Raw genomic sequence first — 18,989 nt, forward strand, 5'->3', positions numbered from 1 at the left:
TAGGATAAGTTGATGAATTCTTGGTTTTGTGCAGATTTGTTTCCTTTACACTGCGTGCATCACTCTGTTATCTTCCTCTTCTTCTCAACCGCGTCTAAAGCCACCTACCCAACCTTTGTTCAGATCGTTTGCCTTCCAATGCTTCCACTGTTCATGTAGCTCCATCTTTTTGGACTTTTCATTGCCTCCACCCTTCCATTCTCCAACCAGCTGCACCCACTCTTTCCTCATCTCATATCTCTGTCCCTGAACCATCATAGGCTCCCTCTCCATCCTACCTATCCACCCATACAACTCCTCCACTCTTCCATCACCCAACACTCCAACCACAGAACATCCTGTAGAAGTTAGCAGCCTTCCTGTAGAAATCCCAAGCTTCCTGTAGGATCCCCTGCAGACATCCTGTAGAAACCTGTAACCTCGGTTGCCGAGCACCTGAACGTTGTGGACTTCTATGGAATGATGTTTTGGATCCTCTGGAACCTCTCCTAGCCCTCCTGACCTTTCCCAAGCTTTCTTTCCTTCGAACTACCCCTGCACAGTCAAACCCTAATAAGAAACAAAATCATAATAACTCCAAACCACTTAAGCAAAAATACAAAAACAATGTTCTTTTCAGTAGAAGTAGCTTAGTTTCATGCATCTCATATCACTAGAAGTAATGGCATCATTTCTAGAAGTTTGCACACCCACCATTGCATCATAGAGATTAGACTAGTCAGATTAGGGTTTACTAGGGTTTCCCTGTTTTGTTGGCTTTCAGTTCATTATTGCAAAGTAGGTTAATCTCCTTTGAGGTAGTCTTCGTCCATCATTTAGAAAGCTTCTTCTGAGAGCATATAGAAGTTGGCTTGAGCCCTAGTGGACTTGTGCCAGCTGACCAAGTGACAGCTGCGGCAAGAGCTAGTACTTGTGCATACAACACCGTCGCTTCCAAGTTTGTTACGAACTACCGGGTTGATAAAATTAGAGATAGGAAGCTCCAGGAGTTGTAGCATTATTGCTACAATACTGGAGCCCACCACTAAACACACTCCGAATGGAAGAAGAAAATTTGTTTCCCTCCATTCTTGCTTTCATTCAAAATATTCAACTATAATATTCAAAAAAAATTGGTTGATTCTAGCGTGACAGCCAACACCATGCCTCTCTCTATTTCAAAAAGGATCAATGCGCAGTCGAGCAAGACATCCATGCAAATCATACAAATTGATCAAAAATATGTACCAACCATTGGTGAACTTCAAGATGTGATTATTCAACTATCTCATGATGGTCAAGTTTACTAGTGCATAAACATTGTTCTTGTGGACATACCAGAAGAGTATGGCTTACTTCTCAGCAAAGACTGGTCCAGCAAGATGAATGGATACTTTGCTATGGAATGGTCGTACATGTGGCTTCCGTACAAGGGAAAAAAAATCAAATATAGGTGTTATCTGAGAGATATATGAAGCACAATGTCACTCCCATCAATGGCAAAAATGAATCGTTGGCCTTCGCAGAACTCATGTTCGTCAACTGCCTCTTGGAAACAACGCTGAGGTGTTATTCCACACGACAGCTTCAACCCCACCATACACGCAGTTGGGTCTCCTTCCCTTCCCAAGTGACGTAAATGAAACATGTACAGTAGTAGTAGTAGCAATAGCAATAGCAGTAACAGTAGTGAAAATGTGTCGAATAGTCTGAGTATAGATGAGTTGTGGACTATGTACTTCGACGAATCAAAGGCACAGGATGGCTCAAGAGCCAAGTGTCTCTTGATTAACCAAAACAATAGGAAGCATTTAATTTTGATCCTCCTAGAGTTTGAGTGCATGAAAAAAATTGTTGAATACGAATCACTCATGTTGGGATTGCAAAAATCCATTAGCTGCAACGTGGTCACGCTCAAAGTGGTAGGTGATTCGGAAATAGTGGTACGGAAGGTATGTAACACCATTCAATGTTTATCACCTCATCTCAAATGTTACCAGCAAGAGGTATGGCAAATTATCTCTAACTTCCAAGCATTCAATATCACTGTTGTACCAAGAATGTGTAATGCAGATGTCAATGCCTTTGCAAATCCAACTTCTAGAATGTCACCACTTAGGGATAGATTTACTGTTGAAATTTTGTATAGACTGTCTATCTAGGATAACATAACTAATTTACACGTGTTTGATGATGATCAACAAATACTGTGTTTCAAGGCCAACATTGATACCTTCAAGGATGCAACGATAGATGAAGATGAGCATAAGAGATCTTTGCAAGCTGGGGCGGATATCAAGAAAGGCCACCTCATCCCCAAAGGTGTAGTATCGTTGGAAAAACTCTATGACTTGGAAGAATTCTTTTAGGGGTCAAGGAATAGCAAAACCCACAATTCTACCATGATGCACGAACTGATTAACTTGGGAACATAACAAGATCTGAAGTTCATCAATCTCGGTATGTGTTTCATGCATCAGGAGCGGTAAGCCTTTGTCCGCTTATTCAAACAGTACTGGGATTTGTTCGCGTGGAGATATGATGATCTAAAAACTTACGAAACGTGAATAATCCAACACATCATTCCGATCAAAGAATGGGTCAATCCATATCAACAGAAGTTGAGGAAAGTACATCCATCACTTGAACCCCTCATACAGAAAGAGAAAACCAAGTTTTTGGATGCATGGATCATATATAGAGTTCGTCATTCTACTTGGGTTTCAAACTTGGTTCCTTAAAGTAAGAAGTCGAGGGAAATCTGCTTGGGTGTTGATTTCCAAAACTTGAACTTCGCCTCGAACAAAGACAACTACCCCCTGTTGTCTATGGAGCACATTTTTCAAACATTATTTGGGGCGCAAATGTTTCCTTTACTTCTCAAGATTTCAGGATATAATCAGGTTCTAGTAGTGGAACCTGATAGATTCAAAACTACCTTCCATACCAAGCAGGGTATGTTTTCATATAGACGAATTCCATTCGGGATCGTGAATGGAGGCAGGAATTTTCATCACGCCATGGACATTTTCTTCCATGGACTCATTGAACAAAGCATAGTGGTGTACCTTAATGATGTGACTGTGTTTTCAAGAAAATGGGAAGACCACATACGCCATTTGAAGAAAAAAATTTAGCAATGTTGGAAATACGGGATTTCCTTGAATCCCAAAAAGAGCATATTTACAGTGTCTGAGGGTAACCTCCTTAGAAACATCATTTCCAAGAGCGGGATCAAGTTTGATCCAGACTGGGTCTGAACTATCACATAGATCCCTTACCTAACCAACAAGAAAATGATGCAATCCTTCTTGGTAAAGATAAAATTCCTCCTGAATTTCATCTCGGATTATGCGCGGATAGTCAAACCAATGCAAGACATTATTAAGAAGGATGCAGTCTACAGCTGGGGCAAGAGGAAAAAGCACACATTCACCCATATCAAGCAGGCTATTGCAGAAGTGTCTGCACTCTACAACCCAAACTTCAACAAAGACTCCATGTTATACACCTTCACCTCTGATAATTCGCTCATTACAGTACTCACTCAGAAGGATGAGTTGAACGAAAAATCTCCCATCTCCTTCATGAGTGCAAGCATGCAGGGACCCAAACTCAACTACCCCACCATCGAAAAACAAGAATATGTAGTATGCAAGGTAGTGAAATACTTTAGACCCTACTTGTTGAGAAACCATTGCATAGTCTATGTGCCTCACCCGGCACTCCGCTCATTTTTCATACAACAAGAGTTGGGTGAACGACATGCGAACTGGATGACAGACTTGCAAGAGTATGATCTTAACATCAAGCCAGTTCACACTATCAAGGGTCATGGTCTCTACAGACTCGCATATGAGGTAATACACAGACAGGAGGAAGAAGAAGAGCTCGTCGGTTGGGAGTAGGAAATTGCAATGTATGATGTAGTGCGAGCACCACCCACTATAAATGGAAACTCTGGGTACGTATATGTGTGTCAGTACCTTGATAAGGGCACCATACCCTCTCACTTTTCCATCAGAAAAAAGAGGGCACTGCACCTCAAAGCTTTAGCTTATCAATTGGTGCATGAAGTGCTTTACAGAAAGCACAACAACGAAATCTTTCTCAGGTGCCTAGAGGCACATGAATCAGAGAATATTTTGCAAGATCTACATGACATACCAATCGAGGGTCACTTTGCAGGAAATACCATTATGCACAAAGGTATGCATGTCGGTTTCTACTAGCCCACATTATTCAAGGATGCACACGCTTATTCCCGCAAGTGCCCAGTCTGTCAGCGATGCGCTGGCAAAACGCGAAGGTCATCAGCCCCACTACAACCTATTATAGTGACTAAACCATTCCAACAATGGTGCCTGGACATTATCGGGGAAATTTTCCCACATTTGTCGAAACAACACCGCTACATTCTAACAACAACTAATTGCTTTGCGTAGTGGACAGAAGCAGTTTCGCTCAAGCAAGTGAACGACTAGGAGGTCATCAACTTCCTCCAACAAAACATCATTTCACGCTTTGGTATTCTAGTATCACTTGTATTTGAAAATGCAACTTACTTTTCATCTTTGAAGCTTTATGATTTTGCATTGCAAAATGGTATTATGCTAAAACATTCATCTAACTACTACCTGCAGGGAAATGGTCTCATAGAATCCACGAATGAAAACCTTATCTATATAATTAAAATGTCTATTTACTCTGAGCGGCATAACTGGCACTCTGCCTTGATGAATGCTTTATGGGTTGACCGCGTAACACCCCAACCCTCTCTAAATAACTCATCATACTTCTTGGTCTATGGTAAATAAGTCATCCTACCGCCCAACATCTACTTTCCTACGCTTCAGTTGTCACAAGAATCCCAAGGCAATCCTTGCATGCTAGTTCAGTGTAGGATGGATACACTCCACAAACTGCAGGAAGAAAGGATGAAAGAAAAAAGAAAAAATTACACTCCACAAAAACCGTATCAAGAGATGGTTCAACAAGAAGTCTGTAGGGAAAGCTAACTACAATGTTGGTGACTTAGTCTTGAAATGGGATAAACCCCATGAAGACAAAGGCAAGCATACAAAGTTCCAGTCCTTGTGCATTGGTTCATACAGATTCCATGAGAAGCTTGGCCCACACATATACCATTTTCAATCACTTGACGAGAGGATTGACAACCTTCCTATCAACGACCAAGATCTCAAGCACTATTTTCAATAGGTCGGGTCATGCCCCACGCCATGTACATAGTCTGCTTACTGCTTGTTGTTTTTTCTTTTTTTTCTTTCTTATTATTTTTTCTTCATTTGTTTTGTTTTCTTAGTATCCTTCTATTTTTGGTTTTGTAAATAATTGCTTCCCTTTACAAAGTTTTGGCTTTTGAATGAGAATGTGGTTTAGATCTAAAGAGTCTTGTGACACTGTAGCACTTGGCCAATCTTGTGTCCCCCTTCTCTATGATAGGATATAACTATCGGCTGATGAATTATTTACAGAAAATACGATTCGTCTGCAAGGGAAGCTTGGGTCCAACCATGAACCTATGTCCACACTAGGAAACCCCATGCCTATACTCATTTTTCTACTCTGTGTGATCAAGCTCATCCAACTAGTAGAAATGGAGAAGGGGAAAATCTGAATGAGAAAACCTATGTCAGAGGTCTTACATGCTTTTCTGAAGGAACAACCAATTTTTCTCTCAATAAGTCGGGATTCCTCTTCTGCCCCAAAAATAAATAGGTACCTATGCACAGTCCTATTTAAAAAGTACAAAGGAGAAAGAAGAGAAAGGCTTCCTCTACAGAGAGGTGAAGCATGCAAGTCCACTGGGGTAATGTCTAGGCTCACTAGCAGTGGAGCAATGCATGTGTTCCTGCGTGACTCCGTCGGGGTACTGTCTAGGCTTGCTGGTAGCAGAGAAACACCAGAGATGAAAAATTATACTCTGAGAATTTTTAACTCACAAGGCAAACTACCCTTCCCAATTTCAAAACAGTGAGATCAAGCTGAAACTTTTGTTGTGTTTGACTGAGTTGGCAAAAGGTGAACCATGTATGTCCACGGGGTTGTTGAAAATGGCAACAAGAAATGCTAAAAATAGCATTGCTATAAATAGTAGTTCAGGTACCAGTGTTGGACATAGCAACAAGGAATGAAAAATGAAAGTGATAAAAATAACATTTCTATAAATAGCATTTGGGATAGATTCCAATTTTAGTTAGTCCCTGAACTAAAATTGAGAAGTAAAATTCAAATTTGATCTTAGCAGTTGTTTGTAAAATAATTAATTAATTCATCTTGAGTTAATTAGTTGGAGAAAATCAAACATGAAGTCTATGTGAAGACATGCAACAAGTTCCCCATTGATTAAGGAATTTATCCCTTAGTTAAGGAGATGAGGATGAGTTGTACTTTGAGTTGTAATTAGTTAGCTCAGTTAACTGAGTTAAGTCCAGTTAGATTAGTTCCAATAGTTTGTGGAATTAATTGTGTGTTCAGTTAGTCAATGCATGCAAGCATGCAACTAGTGTACTTCAGATAACTGAATATTCTCTCATAAATAACTCATGCATGTCAGTTCAGTTAGAGACCCAATTGAGATCAGAGCAAGGGACAATGTACTATTAGTATTAGGATTTTTCCTATATAGGAAAAATCCTAATACTAATAGTACATTGGAAACTCATCCATGCAAAAGGAATTATCTCCTTCAGGTTTTTGCAGTTATTTCTGAGCCAAGTGAGCAGTGTGAGGTGGGAATTCACACAAGTGGAAGCACTGGACCCCAAGAAAAACTGTGCAAGGAAATAGGAGGCTTGGAGGGCAGAGGATAAGGTTGTGAGAGCCTTTAACTGTCTATGAGCAGTATTGTTTGATTGCAAAGAGAGAAAGATAGCTTTAGAGCTAATTCTTTTTGTAACTTGAACAAGATTTCCACTTGTATGATAATACAGATATTGGGCTTTTAGGCTGAGGCTTTCCCGGGATTATTTTTTTTGTGTTATGTTTGATTCGTTTATCATTCTCAGTTATATGTGTTCTCTTGATCTTGCTCAATTCGATTAAGTTTCCACAAAGTGTTGTAGAAGTATATGTTGTATTGTGTTTTAGTATATTTCATAATTTGTTGATCTATAGTGGGAATTTCTACATGGTATTGGAGCAAAGGTGATCAAAGCGAAGAACAGTATACAAGAAGGGAGAAGACAGAGACAAACCAACAAACTCAGAGCCGGAATCGTTAGATTCTAAAGAAGAGGAGGAGGACGAACAACAAGAAGACATGGCTGACCAAAATATGGAATGGTTGACTGAGGGACCATTGGCTCTTTTAGATGCTTTGCACAAGATGCCGAAGCGGTCAGAGAGAATGATCACAAAGTTTGACCCTAACAGTACAATGAAGGCAGAAGAACACTTAGACAATTTATACCTACAATTGGAGACCCTTGAGGTATGATACGATGATGTTGCATGTAGATTATTCCCATGTACCTTGGATGGCTACGCAGCAACGTGGTATCACAACCTTCCTATAAACTCCATACACAATTGGGGTATGTTCAAACATATTTTTCTATAAAAATTTGTTGATGACGAGACCCCAACCATGTTACTCAAAGAATTGAGAAGCCTAAAGATGGAGGGGAAAGAAAAGGTAAAAGATTTTAATCCAAGATTTCTTCGCATATTGAATAAGTTTGCAGCAGACAGAAAACCTCGTAACTCCATCACTATCGATTACTACATGTTTGCACTGCCGAACAGCATTGCAAAGTTCATCAAACGAGCTGCGAAACCAACACTATTAGAAAACTGCGAAGAGGCAATTATCGTTGAAAAGGACCTACGCGCGATTGGAGTCATCAAGGATGATGAACCAACAAAGGACTCTAGAGGTGCGAGCAGGAAGCCACAGGTTGTGGCAAGCAAGGGTAAGGACAGGGAAACAAGTGATAACAAAACCCTTACTCATCTTGTCAACAATTTGACAACAGAAGTATTTGAGCTCAAGCAACGAACCATTGGCACATCTGCGAGCAGCCGACCGCCTAGACAGAGACAAGGAAGCATGTCATCGAGTAGAAATCGCCTCCCGACTAAAATTGTGTAGAGCTCAGTGTTCCAGCTCGAACAATGCATGAACGATGAATTTTGTTCATTTCATGAAAATGATAACTGGAAAGGGTCTTGTTCCTACTAGAAGTGATTTGCAGGCTCAATATGAAATTGCGCACTGGACGTAGCAAGTAGCACACAGAGATAGTCATGAGATACAGACAATGACGAAGATGTCGCACCTGATGATGCATCAAGCTATGGGAATGTGGTAAACATGTATCAGTGCTCGCAAGCAGCGTAGAAGACAAACATCGAGAAGAAACCCCAAAATAAAAATGATCGTTACAATATTAGAAGTAAAGGGGCTCCCCCTACACTTGGGGAAGTGAAACAAAATCTTGAACTACAGAGGAAGGTTAATCCATCAACCGTCCATAAGCATAAAATGCAAAGCAAGACTGAGAATACAACGACAGACAAGAGTACGTCCATGAGCAAAAAACTGTTGACCACTCCGTCGAAAAACACGAATACCAGTCTTACCCCGGACATCTCGGTGAGTCTATTGCTCTGGATTACAACATTGTGGAATACATGAATAAAACTCATGAAAACATCAATTTTTTTGAGTTGGCTAACATCTAGAGTTAGTGGGACATTCTGCTGCACACACTGGGGAAGACATCAACAGACAGCGTAGCCTCTACCAGCAAGGGAGAAAGCACACCTCCCAGACCATTTTCAACTATGCTAAACACACTCCAAATGGAAGAAGAAAACTTTTTTCCCTCCATTCCTGCTTTCATTCAAAATATTCAACTATAATATTCACAAATGTTTGGTTGATTCTAGCGTGACAGCCAACACCATGCCTCTCTCTATTTCCAAAATGATCAATGCACAGTGGACCAAGACATCCATGCAAATCATCCAAATTGATCAAACATATGTGCCAACCATTGGTGAACTTCAAGATGTGATCATTCGACTATTTCATGATGGTCGAGTTTACTAGTGCATAAACATTGTTCTTGTGGACATACTAGAAGAGTATGGCTTACTTCTCAGCAGAGACTAGTCCAGCAAGATGAATGGATACTTTGCTATGGAATGGTCGTACATGTGGCTTATGTACAAGGGAAAAAAAATCAAATATAGGTGTTATCTGAGAGATATATGAAGCACAGTGTCACTCCCATCAATGGTGAAAATGAATCGTTGGCCTTCACAGAACTCATGTTCGGCAACAGCCTCTTGGAAACAACGCTAAGGTGTTATTCCACACGGAAGCTTCAACCCCACCATACACACAGTTGGGTCTCCTTCCCTTCCCAAGTGATGTAAATGAAACATGTATAGTAGTAGCAGTAGCAGTAGTGAAAATGTGTCGAGCAGTCTGAGTATAGACGAGTTGTGGACTATGTACTTCGACGGATCAAAGGCACAGGATGGCTCAAGAGCCGAGTGTCTCTTGATTAACCAAAACAATAAGAAACATTTAATTTCAATCCTCCTAGAGTTTGAGTGCACGAAAAAAATTGTTGAATACGAATCACTCATGTTGGGCTTGCAAAAATCCATTAGCTGCAACATGGTCACACTCAAAGTGGTAGGTGATTCGGAAATAGTGGTACGGAAGGTATGTAACACCATTCAATGTTTATCAGCTCATCTCAGATGTTACCAGCAAGAGGTATGGCGAATGATCTCTAACTTCCAAGCATTCAATATCACTGTTGTACCAAGAATGTGTAATGCAGATGTCAATGCCTTTGCAAATCCAACTTCTAGAATGTCACCACTTAGGGATAGATTTACTGTTGAAATTTTGTATAGACCGCCTATCTAGGATAAGATAACTAATTTACACGTGTTTGATGATGATCAACAGATACTGTGTTTCATGGCCAACATTGATACCTTCAAGGATGCAACGATAGATGAAGACGAGCATAAGAGATATTTGCAAGCTGGGGCGGATATCAAGAAAGGCCACCTCATCCCCAAAGGTGTAGTATCATTGGAAAAACTCTATGACTTGCAAGAATTCTTTTAGGGGCCAAGGAATAGCAAAACCCACAATTCTACCATGATGCACGAACTGATTAACTTGGGAACATAACAAGATCTGAAGTTCATCAATCTCGGTATGTGTTTCATGCATCAGGAGCGGTAAGCCTTTGTCTGCTTATTCAAACAGTACTGGGATTTGTTCGCGTGGACATATGATGATCTAAAAACTTACGACACGTGAATAATCCAACACATCATTCCGATTAAAGAATGGGTCAATCCATATCAACAAAAGTTGAGGAAAGTACATCCATCACTTGAACCCTTCATACAGAAAGAGAAAACCAAGTTTTTGGATGCATGGATCATATATAGAGTTCGTCATTCTACTTGGGTTTCAAACTTGGTTCCTTTAAGTAAGAAGTCGAGGGAAATCTGCTTGGGTGTTGATTTCCAAAACTTGAACTTCACCTCGAACAAAGACAACTACCCCCTGTTGTCTATGGAGCACATTTTTCAAACAGTATCTGGGGCACAAATATTTCCTTTACGTATCAAGTTTTCAGGATATAATCAGGTTCTAGTAGTGGAACCTGATGGCTTCAAAACTACCTTCCATACCAAGTAGGGTATGTTTTCATATAGATGAATTCCATTTGGGATCGTGAATGCAGGCACGAATTTTCATCACGCCATGGACATTTCCTTCCATGGACTCATTGAACAAAGCATAGTGGTGTACCTTAATGATGTGACTGTGTTTTCAAGAAAATGGGAAGACCACATATGCCATTTGAAGAAAAAAATTTAGCAATGTTGGAAATACGGGATTTCCTTAAATCCCAGAAAGAGCATATTTACAGTGTCTGAGGGTAACCTCCTTAGACATATCATTTCCAAGAGCGGGATCAAGGTTGATCCAGACTGGGTCTGAACTATTACATAGATCCCTTACCTAACCAACAAGAAAATGATGCAATCCTTCTCGGGAAAGATAAAATTCCTCCTGAATTTCATCTCGGATTATGCGTGGATAGTCAAACCAATGCAAGACATTATTAAGAAGGATGCAGTCTATAGCCAGGGCAAGAGGAAAAAGTACACATTCACCCATATCAAGCAGTCTATTGCAGAAGTGTCTACACTCTACAACCCAAACTTCAACAAAGACTTCATGGTATACACCTTCACCGTTGATAATTCACTCATTACAGTACTCACTCAGAAGGATGAGTTGAACGACAAATCTCCCATCTCCTTCATGAGTGCAAGCATGCAGGGACCCAAACTCAACTACCCCACCATCGAAAAACAAGAATATGTAGTATGCAAGGTAGTGAAACACTTTAGACCCTACTTGTTGAAAAACCATTGCATAGTCTATGTGCCTCACCCAGCACTCCGCTCATTTTTCATACAACAAGAGTTGGGTGAACGATGTGCGAACTGGATGACAGACTTGCAAGAGTATGATCTTGACATCAAGCCAGTTCACACTATCAAGGGTCATGGTCTCTATAGACTCGCAGCTGAGGTAGTACATAGACAGGAGGAAGAAGAAGAGCTCGTCAATTAGGAGTAGGATATTGCAATGCACCTCACCTCACTACACCTCTATCAGAAAAAAGAGGGCACTGCACCTCAAAGCTTTAGCTTATCAGTTGGTGCATGAAGTGCTTTACAGAAAGCACAACAATGGAATCTTTCTCAAGTGCATAGAGGCACATGAATCAGAGAATATTTTGCAAGATCTGCATGAAAGACCAATCGAGGGTCACTTCGTAGGAAATACCATTATGCACAAAGTTATGCATGTCGGTTTCTACTGGCCCACGTTATTCAAGGATGCACACGCTTATACCCGCAAGTGCCCAGTCTGTCAGAGATGCGCTGGCAGAATGCGAAGGTCATCAGCCCCACTAAACCCTATTGTAGTGACTAAACCATTCCAACAATGGTGCCTGGACATCATCGGGGAAATTTTACCACATTTGTCGAAACAACACCACTACATTCTAACAACAACTAATTTCTTTGCGCAGTGGACAAAAGCAGTTTTTCTCAAGCAAGTGAACGACCAGGAGGCCATCAGCTTCCTCCAACAAAACATCATTTCACGCTTTGGTATTCTAGTATCACTTTTATTTGAAAATGCAACTTACTTTTCATCTTTGAAGCTTTATGATTTTTCATTGAAAAATGGTATTATGCTGAAACATTCATCTAACTACTACCCGCAGGGAAGTGGTCTCACAGAATCCACGAACAAAAACCTTATCTGTATAATTAAAATGATTGTTTACTCTGAGTGGCATAACTGGCACTCTGCCTTGATGAATTATTTATGGGTTGACCACCTAACACCCAAACCCTCTCTAAATAACTCATCATACTTCTTAGTCTATGGTAAAGAAGTCATCCTATCACCCAACATCTACTTTCCTACGCTTCAATTGTCACAAGAATCCCAAGGCAATCCTTGCATGCTAGTTCAGCATAGGATGGATACGGTCTACAAACTGAAGGAAGAAAGGATGAAAGAAAAAGGAAAAATTACACTCCACCAAAACCGTATCAAGAGATGGTTCGACAAGAAGTCTGCTGGGAAAGCTAACTACAGTGTTGGTGACTTAGTCTTTAAATGGGATAAACCCCATGAAGACAAAGGCAAGCAGACAAAGTTCCAGTCCTTGTGCATTGGTTCATACATAGTCCATGAGAAGCTTGGCCCACACATATACCATTTTCAATCACTTGACGAGAGGATTGACAACCTTCCTATCAACGATCAAGATCTCAAGCACTATTTTCAATAGGCTGGGTCATGCCCCACGCCATGTACATAGTCTGCTTACTGCTTGTTGTTTTTGATTTTTTTTTCTTTGCTTATTTTTTTTTCTTCATTTTTTTGGTTTTCTTAGTATCCTTCTATTTTTGGTTTTGTAAATAATTGCTTTCCTTTACAAAGTTTTGGCTTTTGAATGAGAATGTGGTTGAGATCTAAAGAGTCTTGTGACACTACATCACTTGGCCAATCTTGTGTCTTCATTCTCTGTGCTAGGTTATAACTTTCGGCTGATGAAGTCTTTACGGAAAATACGATTCCTCTGCAAGGGAAGCTTGGGTCCAACCATGAACCTGTGTCCACACTAGGAAACCCCATGCATATACTCATTTTTCTACTCTGTGTGATCAAGCTCATCCAACTAGTAGAAATGGAGAAGGGGAAAATCTAAATGAGAAAACCTATGTCAGACGTCTTACATGCTTTTCTGAAGGAACAACCAATTTTTCTCTCAATAAGTCGGGATTCCTCTTCTGCCCCAAAAATAAATAGGTACCTATGTACAGTCCTATTTAAAAAGTACAAAGGAGAAAGAAGAGAAAGGCTTCCTCTACAGAGAGGTGAAGCATGCAAGTCCACCAGGGTAATGACTAGGCTCACTAGCAGTGGAGCAATGCATGTGTTCCTATGTGACTCCATTGGGGTACTGTCTAGGCTTGCTGGCAGCAGAGAAACACCAGAGATGAAAACTTATACTCTGGGAATTTTTAACTCACAAGACAAACTACCCTTCCCAATTTCAAAACACTGAGATCAAGCTGAAACTTTTGTTGTGTTTGACTGAGTTGGAAAAAGGTGAACCATGTATGTCCACGGGGTTGTTGAAAATGGCAACAAGAAATGCTCAAAGTAGCATTACTATAAATAGTAGTTCAGGTACCAGTGTTGGACATAGCAACAAGGAATGAAAAATGAAAGTGCTAAAAATATCATTTCTATAAATAACATTCGAGATAGATTCCAATTTTAGTTAGTCCCTGAACTAAAATTAAGAAGTAAAATTCAAATTTGATCTTAGCAGCTATTTGCAAAATAATTAATTAATTCATCTTGAGTTAATTAGTTGGAGAAAATCAAACATGAAGTCTATGTGAAGACATGCAACAAGCTCCCCATTGATTGAGGAATTTATCCCTTAGTTAAGGAGATGAGGATGAGTTGTACTTTGAGTTGTAATTAGTTAGCTCAGTTAACTGAGTTAAGTCCAGTTAGATTAGTTCCAACAGTTTGTGGTATTAATTGTGTTCAGTTAGTCAATGCATGCAAGCATGCAACTAGTGTACTTCAGATAACTGAATATTCTCTCATAAATAACTCATGCATGTCAGTTCAGTCAGAGACCCAATTGAGATCAGAGCAAGGGACAGTGTACTATTAGTTTGAGGATTTTTCCTATATAGGAAACTTATCCATGAATAAGGAACTATCTCCTTCAGGTTTATGCAGTTATTTCTTAGCCAAGTGAGCAGTGTGAGGTGGGAATTCACACAAGTGGAAGCATTGGACCCCAAGAAAAACTGCGCAAGGAAATAGGAGGCTTGGAGGGCAGAGGAGAAGGTTGTGGGAGCCTTTAACTGTCTATGAGCAGTATTGTTTGATTGCAGAGAGAGCGGGATAGCTTTAGAGCTAATTCTTTTTGTAACTTGAACAAGATTTCCACGTGTATGATAATACAGAGATTGGGCTTTTAGGTTGAGGCTTTCCCTGGATTATTTATTTTGTGTTATGTGTGATTCATTTATCATTCTCAGTTATATGTGTTCTCTTGATCTTGCTCAATTCAATTAAGTTTCCACAAAGTGTTGTAGAAGTATATGTTGTATTGTGTTTTAGTATATTGCATAATCTGTTGATCTATAGTGGGAATTTCTACATGGTATTGGAGCAAAGGTGATCAAAGTGAAGAACAATATACAAGAAGGGAGAAGTTTGAAATTTGAGGTTCCTGGATATAAAAATCAAGTTCTTATCACATCTCAATTTCACCAATGGCATTCATTGGTTTAAGACTCGAATATGCCCTTGATGGCAGCTCAAATTATATAGCCTGGAAGGATTGCATGGAAGCAGTATTAGAGGATAATGGTCTAAAGGACTTCATTGATCAAGAAGTCCCCAAGCTGACTGATGCTACTCAATTGGTGGAATGGAAGAAATGTGTGGCTAGAGCAAGGAGAATCCTTCTGGAGGGAATTCGAGACCAGATATTCTCAAGTCTCCGTGGGAAGGAGACCATGTTTTCGATGTGGAAAACATTGAAAGATCTATATCAGAATACCAGTGATCAGAGGAAGCTGGCATTGAAAGAAAAGCTTCAAAAAATCAAGTGTTAAAAGGGCGACACGATCTCTACATATCTGAACAAGCTCACCACCTATAGGGATGAGCTTGGAAGTGTAGGGATCATGACCACTGATGATGACATGGTGATTCTTGCACTCCTCGGTCTTCCTAAGAGCTGGCATAGCTACCAAGACTCAGTTAATGGAAGAGAAATTTTCCAGATTTGGAACAAATTTGGTCGGAATTTATGCAGGAGGAGATAAGAAGAAGCACTAGAGATGGATCCTCATCAAAGCAAGATGATGAGGAAAATATTGCCTTAGCGAGTAAGGCAAAGAAAGGGAAGAAGAAGGATTCTCATCCCAAATCGATTTCTTCCTATGGTGGGAAGAAGTTTGACAAATCGAAAGTGCAATGCTTTCGTTGTCATGAGGTGGGCCATTTTGCTACAAATTGTCCACTGAAGAAATCCAAGGAAGGATTTGAAGGTGACGCATTGGCCTCACAGTTCGAGTTGGATTTCACACTCTTCGCATGCATGGTTTCATCCACGGTGGGATGTGGTTGGTTTCTTGATAGTGGAGCTTCTTTCCACATGACTGGAAACAAGAGTTCATTCAGTGCCTTGGAGGAGAAAGATCTCCAGATACTCATAGCGATGGGTAATGAAGAAAAGTATAGTGTCTCAGGTGTAGGCATGGTTGCTTTTTAGGGGGAGCATGGAGCTCGCATTACCTTGACCAATGTCAAGTATGTAACAGCATTGAGGAAAAATTTTGTGTCGATTGCAATGCTAGAAGACAAAGGCTATGATGTAGTATTCAGTAAGGGAAAGGTTTTCCTTCGACACATCACCACTAGACAGGTGAAGCAGATCGGTTCATGATTCAAGAACCTGTATGCTCTTGAGGTTTAAGATGCATGCAAAGCCTTGAGGAGCAAGGAAATTGTTGGAGACTTGGTGGTTGAGAGGGAGAGTACATTACCTCTCAACATGTAGCGCCAGAAGAAGTCTCAGACAATTGTGGAGGAGCCACAATTGGTGAAGCAGCTTTAGGAGGTTGTGGAGCAACCACAACTAGAGAAGCTGAGAGGAGATCGAGTAGAGACAACTACTCATGCAGAGACCTCCAGTAGGGGTAAATTTCAAGCCAAGTAGGCAAAGGGATCACATGCATCCATACCTCCAGGTAGGAGGTGGGGCAATGTGGAGTGACAATCCCAAGAAGGCTGGAATAGGGGCAGGATCATTGAGGTACCCAACCTCTTTGATTAGACCTTGCTACAGGAGCCCCGACGAGGAGTAGTAAGACTGCCTGAGTGGGTAGAGACAGATGCAGATGGAGTGGCAGAGAGAGCTATAGTGTAGGAATCCCAAGATAGTGCAAGGCTAGTAGGCTGCAACAATGTGAGAGGCACAAGAGTGTTGCACCAGTGCAGGATGGCACAGATAGGTGTGCAACGGTGCAAGATGCAGGGAGTGTTGCGGCAGCTTAGAGGTCACAAAGGGAGCACTTGTCAATGGCAGAGGAAGCTTTAGCATCAGAGGGTGTTTCTAGCCCAATAGGGAGGTCAGTTGGGATATTCTTTTGTTTCTAGAGTTGCTAGAGCAACAACACTTGGGAGAAGTGTTGCATGCAGTACATTCCAAAGGTTCAGGATTGGGTTCAAGCTGATTGCCTTTCTTGTTGAGAGGGAGTGTTGAAAATGGCAACAAGAAATGCTAAAAATAGCATTGCTATAAATAGCAGTTCAGGTACTAGTGTTGGACATAGCAATAAGGAATGAAAAATGGAAGTGCTAAAAATAGCATTAAATAGCATTTCGGGATAGATTCCAATTTTAGTTAGTCCCTGAACTAAAATTGAGAAGTAAAATTCGAATTTGATCTTAGCAACTATTTGTAAAATAATTAATTAATTCATCTTGAGTTAATTAAATGGAGGAAATCAAACATGAAGTCTATGTGAAGACATGCAACAATTTCTCCATTGATTGAGGAATTTATCCCTTAGTTAAGGAGACGAGGATGAGTTGTACGTTGAGTTGTAGTTAGTTAGCTCAGTTAACTAAGTTAAGTCCAGTTAGATTAGTTCCAACAGTTTGTGGAATTAATTGTGAGTTTAGTTAGTCAATGCATGCATGCATGCAACTAGGGTACTTCAAATAACTGAATATTCTCTCATAAATAACTCATGCATGTTAGTTCAGTCAGAGACCCAGTTGAGATCAAAGGAAGGGACAGTGTACTATCAGTTGGAGGATTTTTCCTATATAGGAAACTCATCCATGCAGAAGGAATTATCCCCTTCAGGTTTGTGCAGTTATTTTTGAGCCAAGTGAGCAATGTGAGGTGGGAATTCACACAAGTGGAAGCACTGGACCCTAGGAAAAACTGTGCAAGGAAATAGGAGGCTTGGAGGGCAGAGGAGAAGGTTGTGAGAGCCTTTAACTGTTTATGAGAAGTATTGTTTGATTGCAGAGAGAGCAGGATAGCTTGAGAGATGATTCTTTTTGTAACTTAAACAAGATTTCCACTTGTATGATAATACAGAGATTTGGGTTTTAGGCTGAGGCTTTCCTTGGGTTATTTCTTCTGTGTTATGTGGGATTGACTTTTCATTCTCAGTTATATGTTTTCTCTTGATCTTGCTTAATTTGATTAAGCTTCCACAAAGTGTTGTAGAAGTAGATCTTGTATTGTGTTTTAGTATATTGCATAATTTGTTGATCTACAGTGGGAATTTCTACAGGGGTAAGTGGGAAAGACGAAGTAACCTGCACAACGATTCAATAATCTCTAAAATACTAAGCACCTGTGATGTCGAGGAACCAAAATAGAGAAGCTGGAATTCTACCAGTGTGTCACAAAGTGTTGTAGAGGCTGCATCCAATTTTGGAGTCGTCAAGTCATGTTGAGTGTGTGCTTTCAAGGTCACATATGCACAAATTCACTCCCTCACACCCTTAGTCGTTTAGCTAAAGTTATGACAAATGTATCACCCTCTAACAATCGGACCTCCACCCTGTAATTGACTCAACCGACTGTCACCCAAAACAACATAGAAGTGTCCAACAAGCCATTTTAATCTATGATGCCCGCAAGCTGGTCAACCAACCCTCTTGCTGGTCAATTGGAGAGTTTGATAGGGCAGTAACCCCGACACTCACTCCCCTCAAAAATTGCACAGAAGCTCTAGGCCTTGCCTGCTTCGCTGATTTATGAAACTACACAGACAAGGTGGACAGACACCAAATGCTTGTCCCTAACTCCCTCAAAAAATTTCGTAGTTTTCCCAGCAAGCCACCTAGTTAGCGGACAGGTTGCTTACCCAAAAAAATGCATAGATTTCATGAGCAAGCCCCTATGATTTCTAGCATCTCGCTCAGCTTAGAAATTTCACAGAGGTGTTCAACAGGTCATCCTCCCGGCAATTACGTAGTTTTGTCTCCAACAACCCTGCAGCCCACTGCTAGCTCCCTCCAGGAATTATGCAATTTTTGCTACCAAGCCATCTTGCAACCCATTTCCATCTCCCTCCATGAATTGCACATTTTTTTCTGCCAAGTCTACTGAAGCTCGCAGCCATCTCCCTCCAGGAATTGCATAGTTTTTCTGCCAAGCCCCTTATCTGCCTGCACTACCTCCCTCTAGAAATTACGTAGATCTACCTTCTAGCTGAACTAGATCTTGTGGACAGTCACTGCTGATCCGATTAACCACCTCAATCTCCCAGAGACTTCTATGCAATTTTCACCAGCAGTGCCTAGAGCCCACATCCCAGCTTGAAACTTGCCTTGCGCAGTT

Source organism: Pinus tabuliformis, chromosome 4_2, assembly GCF_031772625.1.
Source record: "Pinus tabuliformis cultivar Carrire ecotype Pingquan chromosome 4_2, CPIR1, whole genome shotgun sequence".
Taxonomy (NCBI): domain Eukaryota; kingdom Viridiplantae; phylum Streptophyta; class Pinopsida; order Pinales; family Pinaceae; genus Pinus; species Pinus tabuliformis.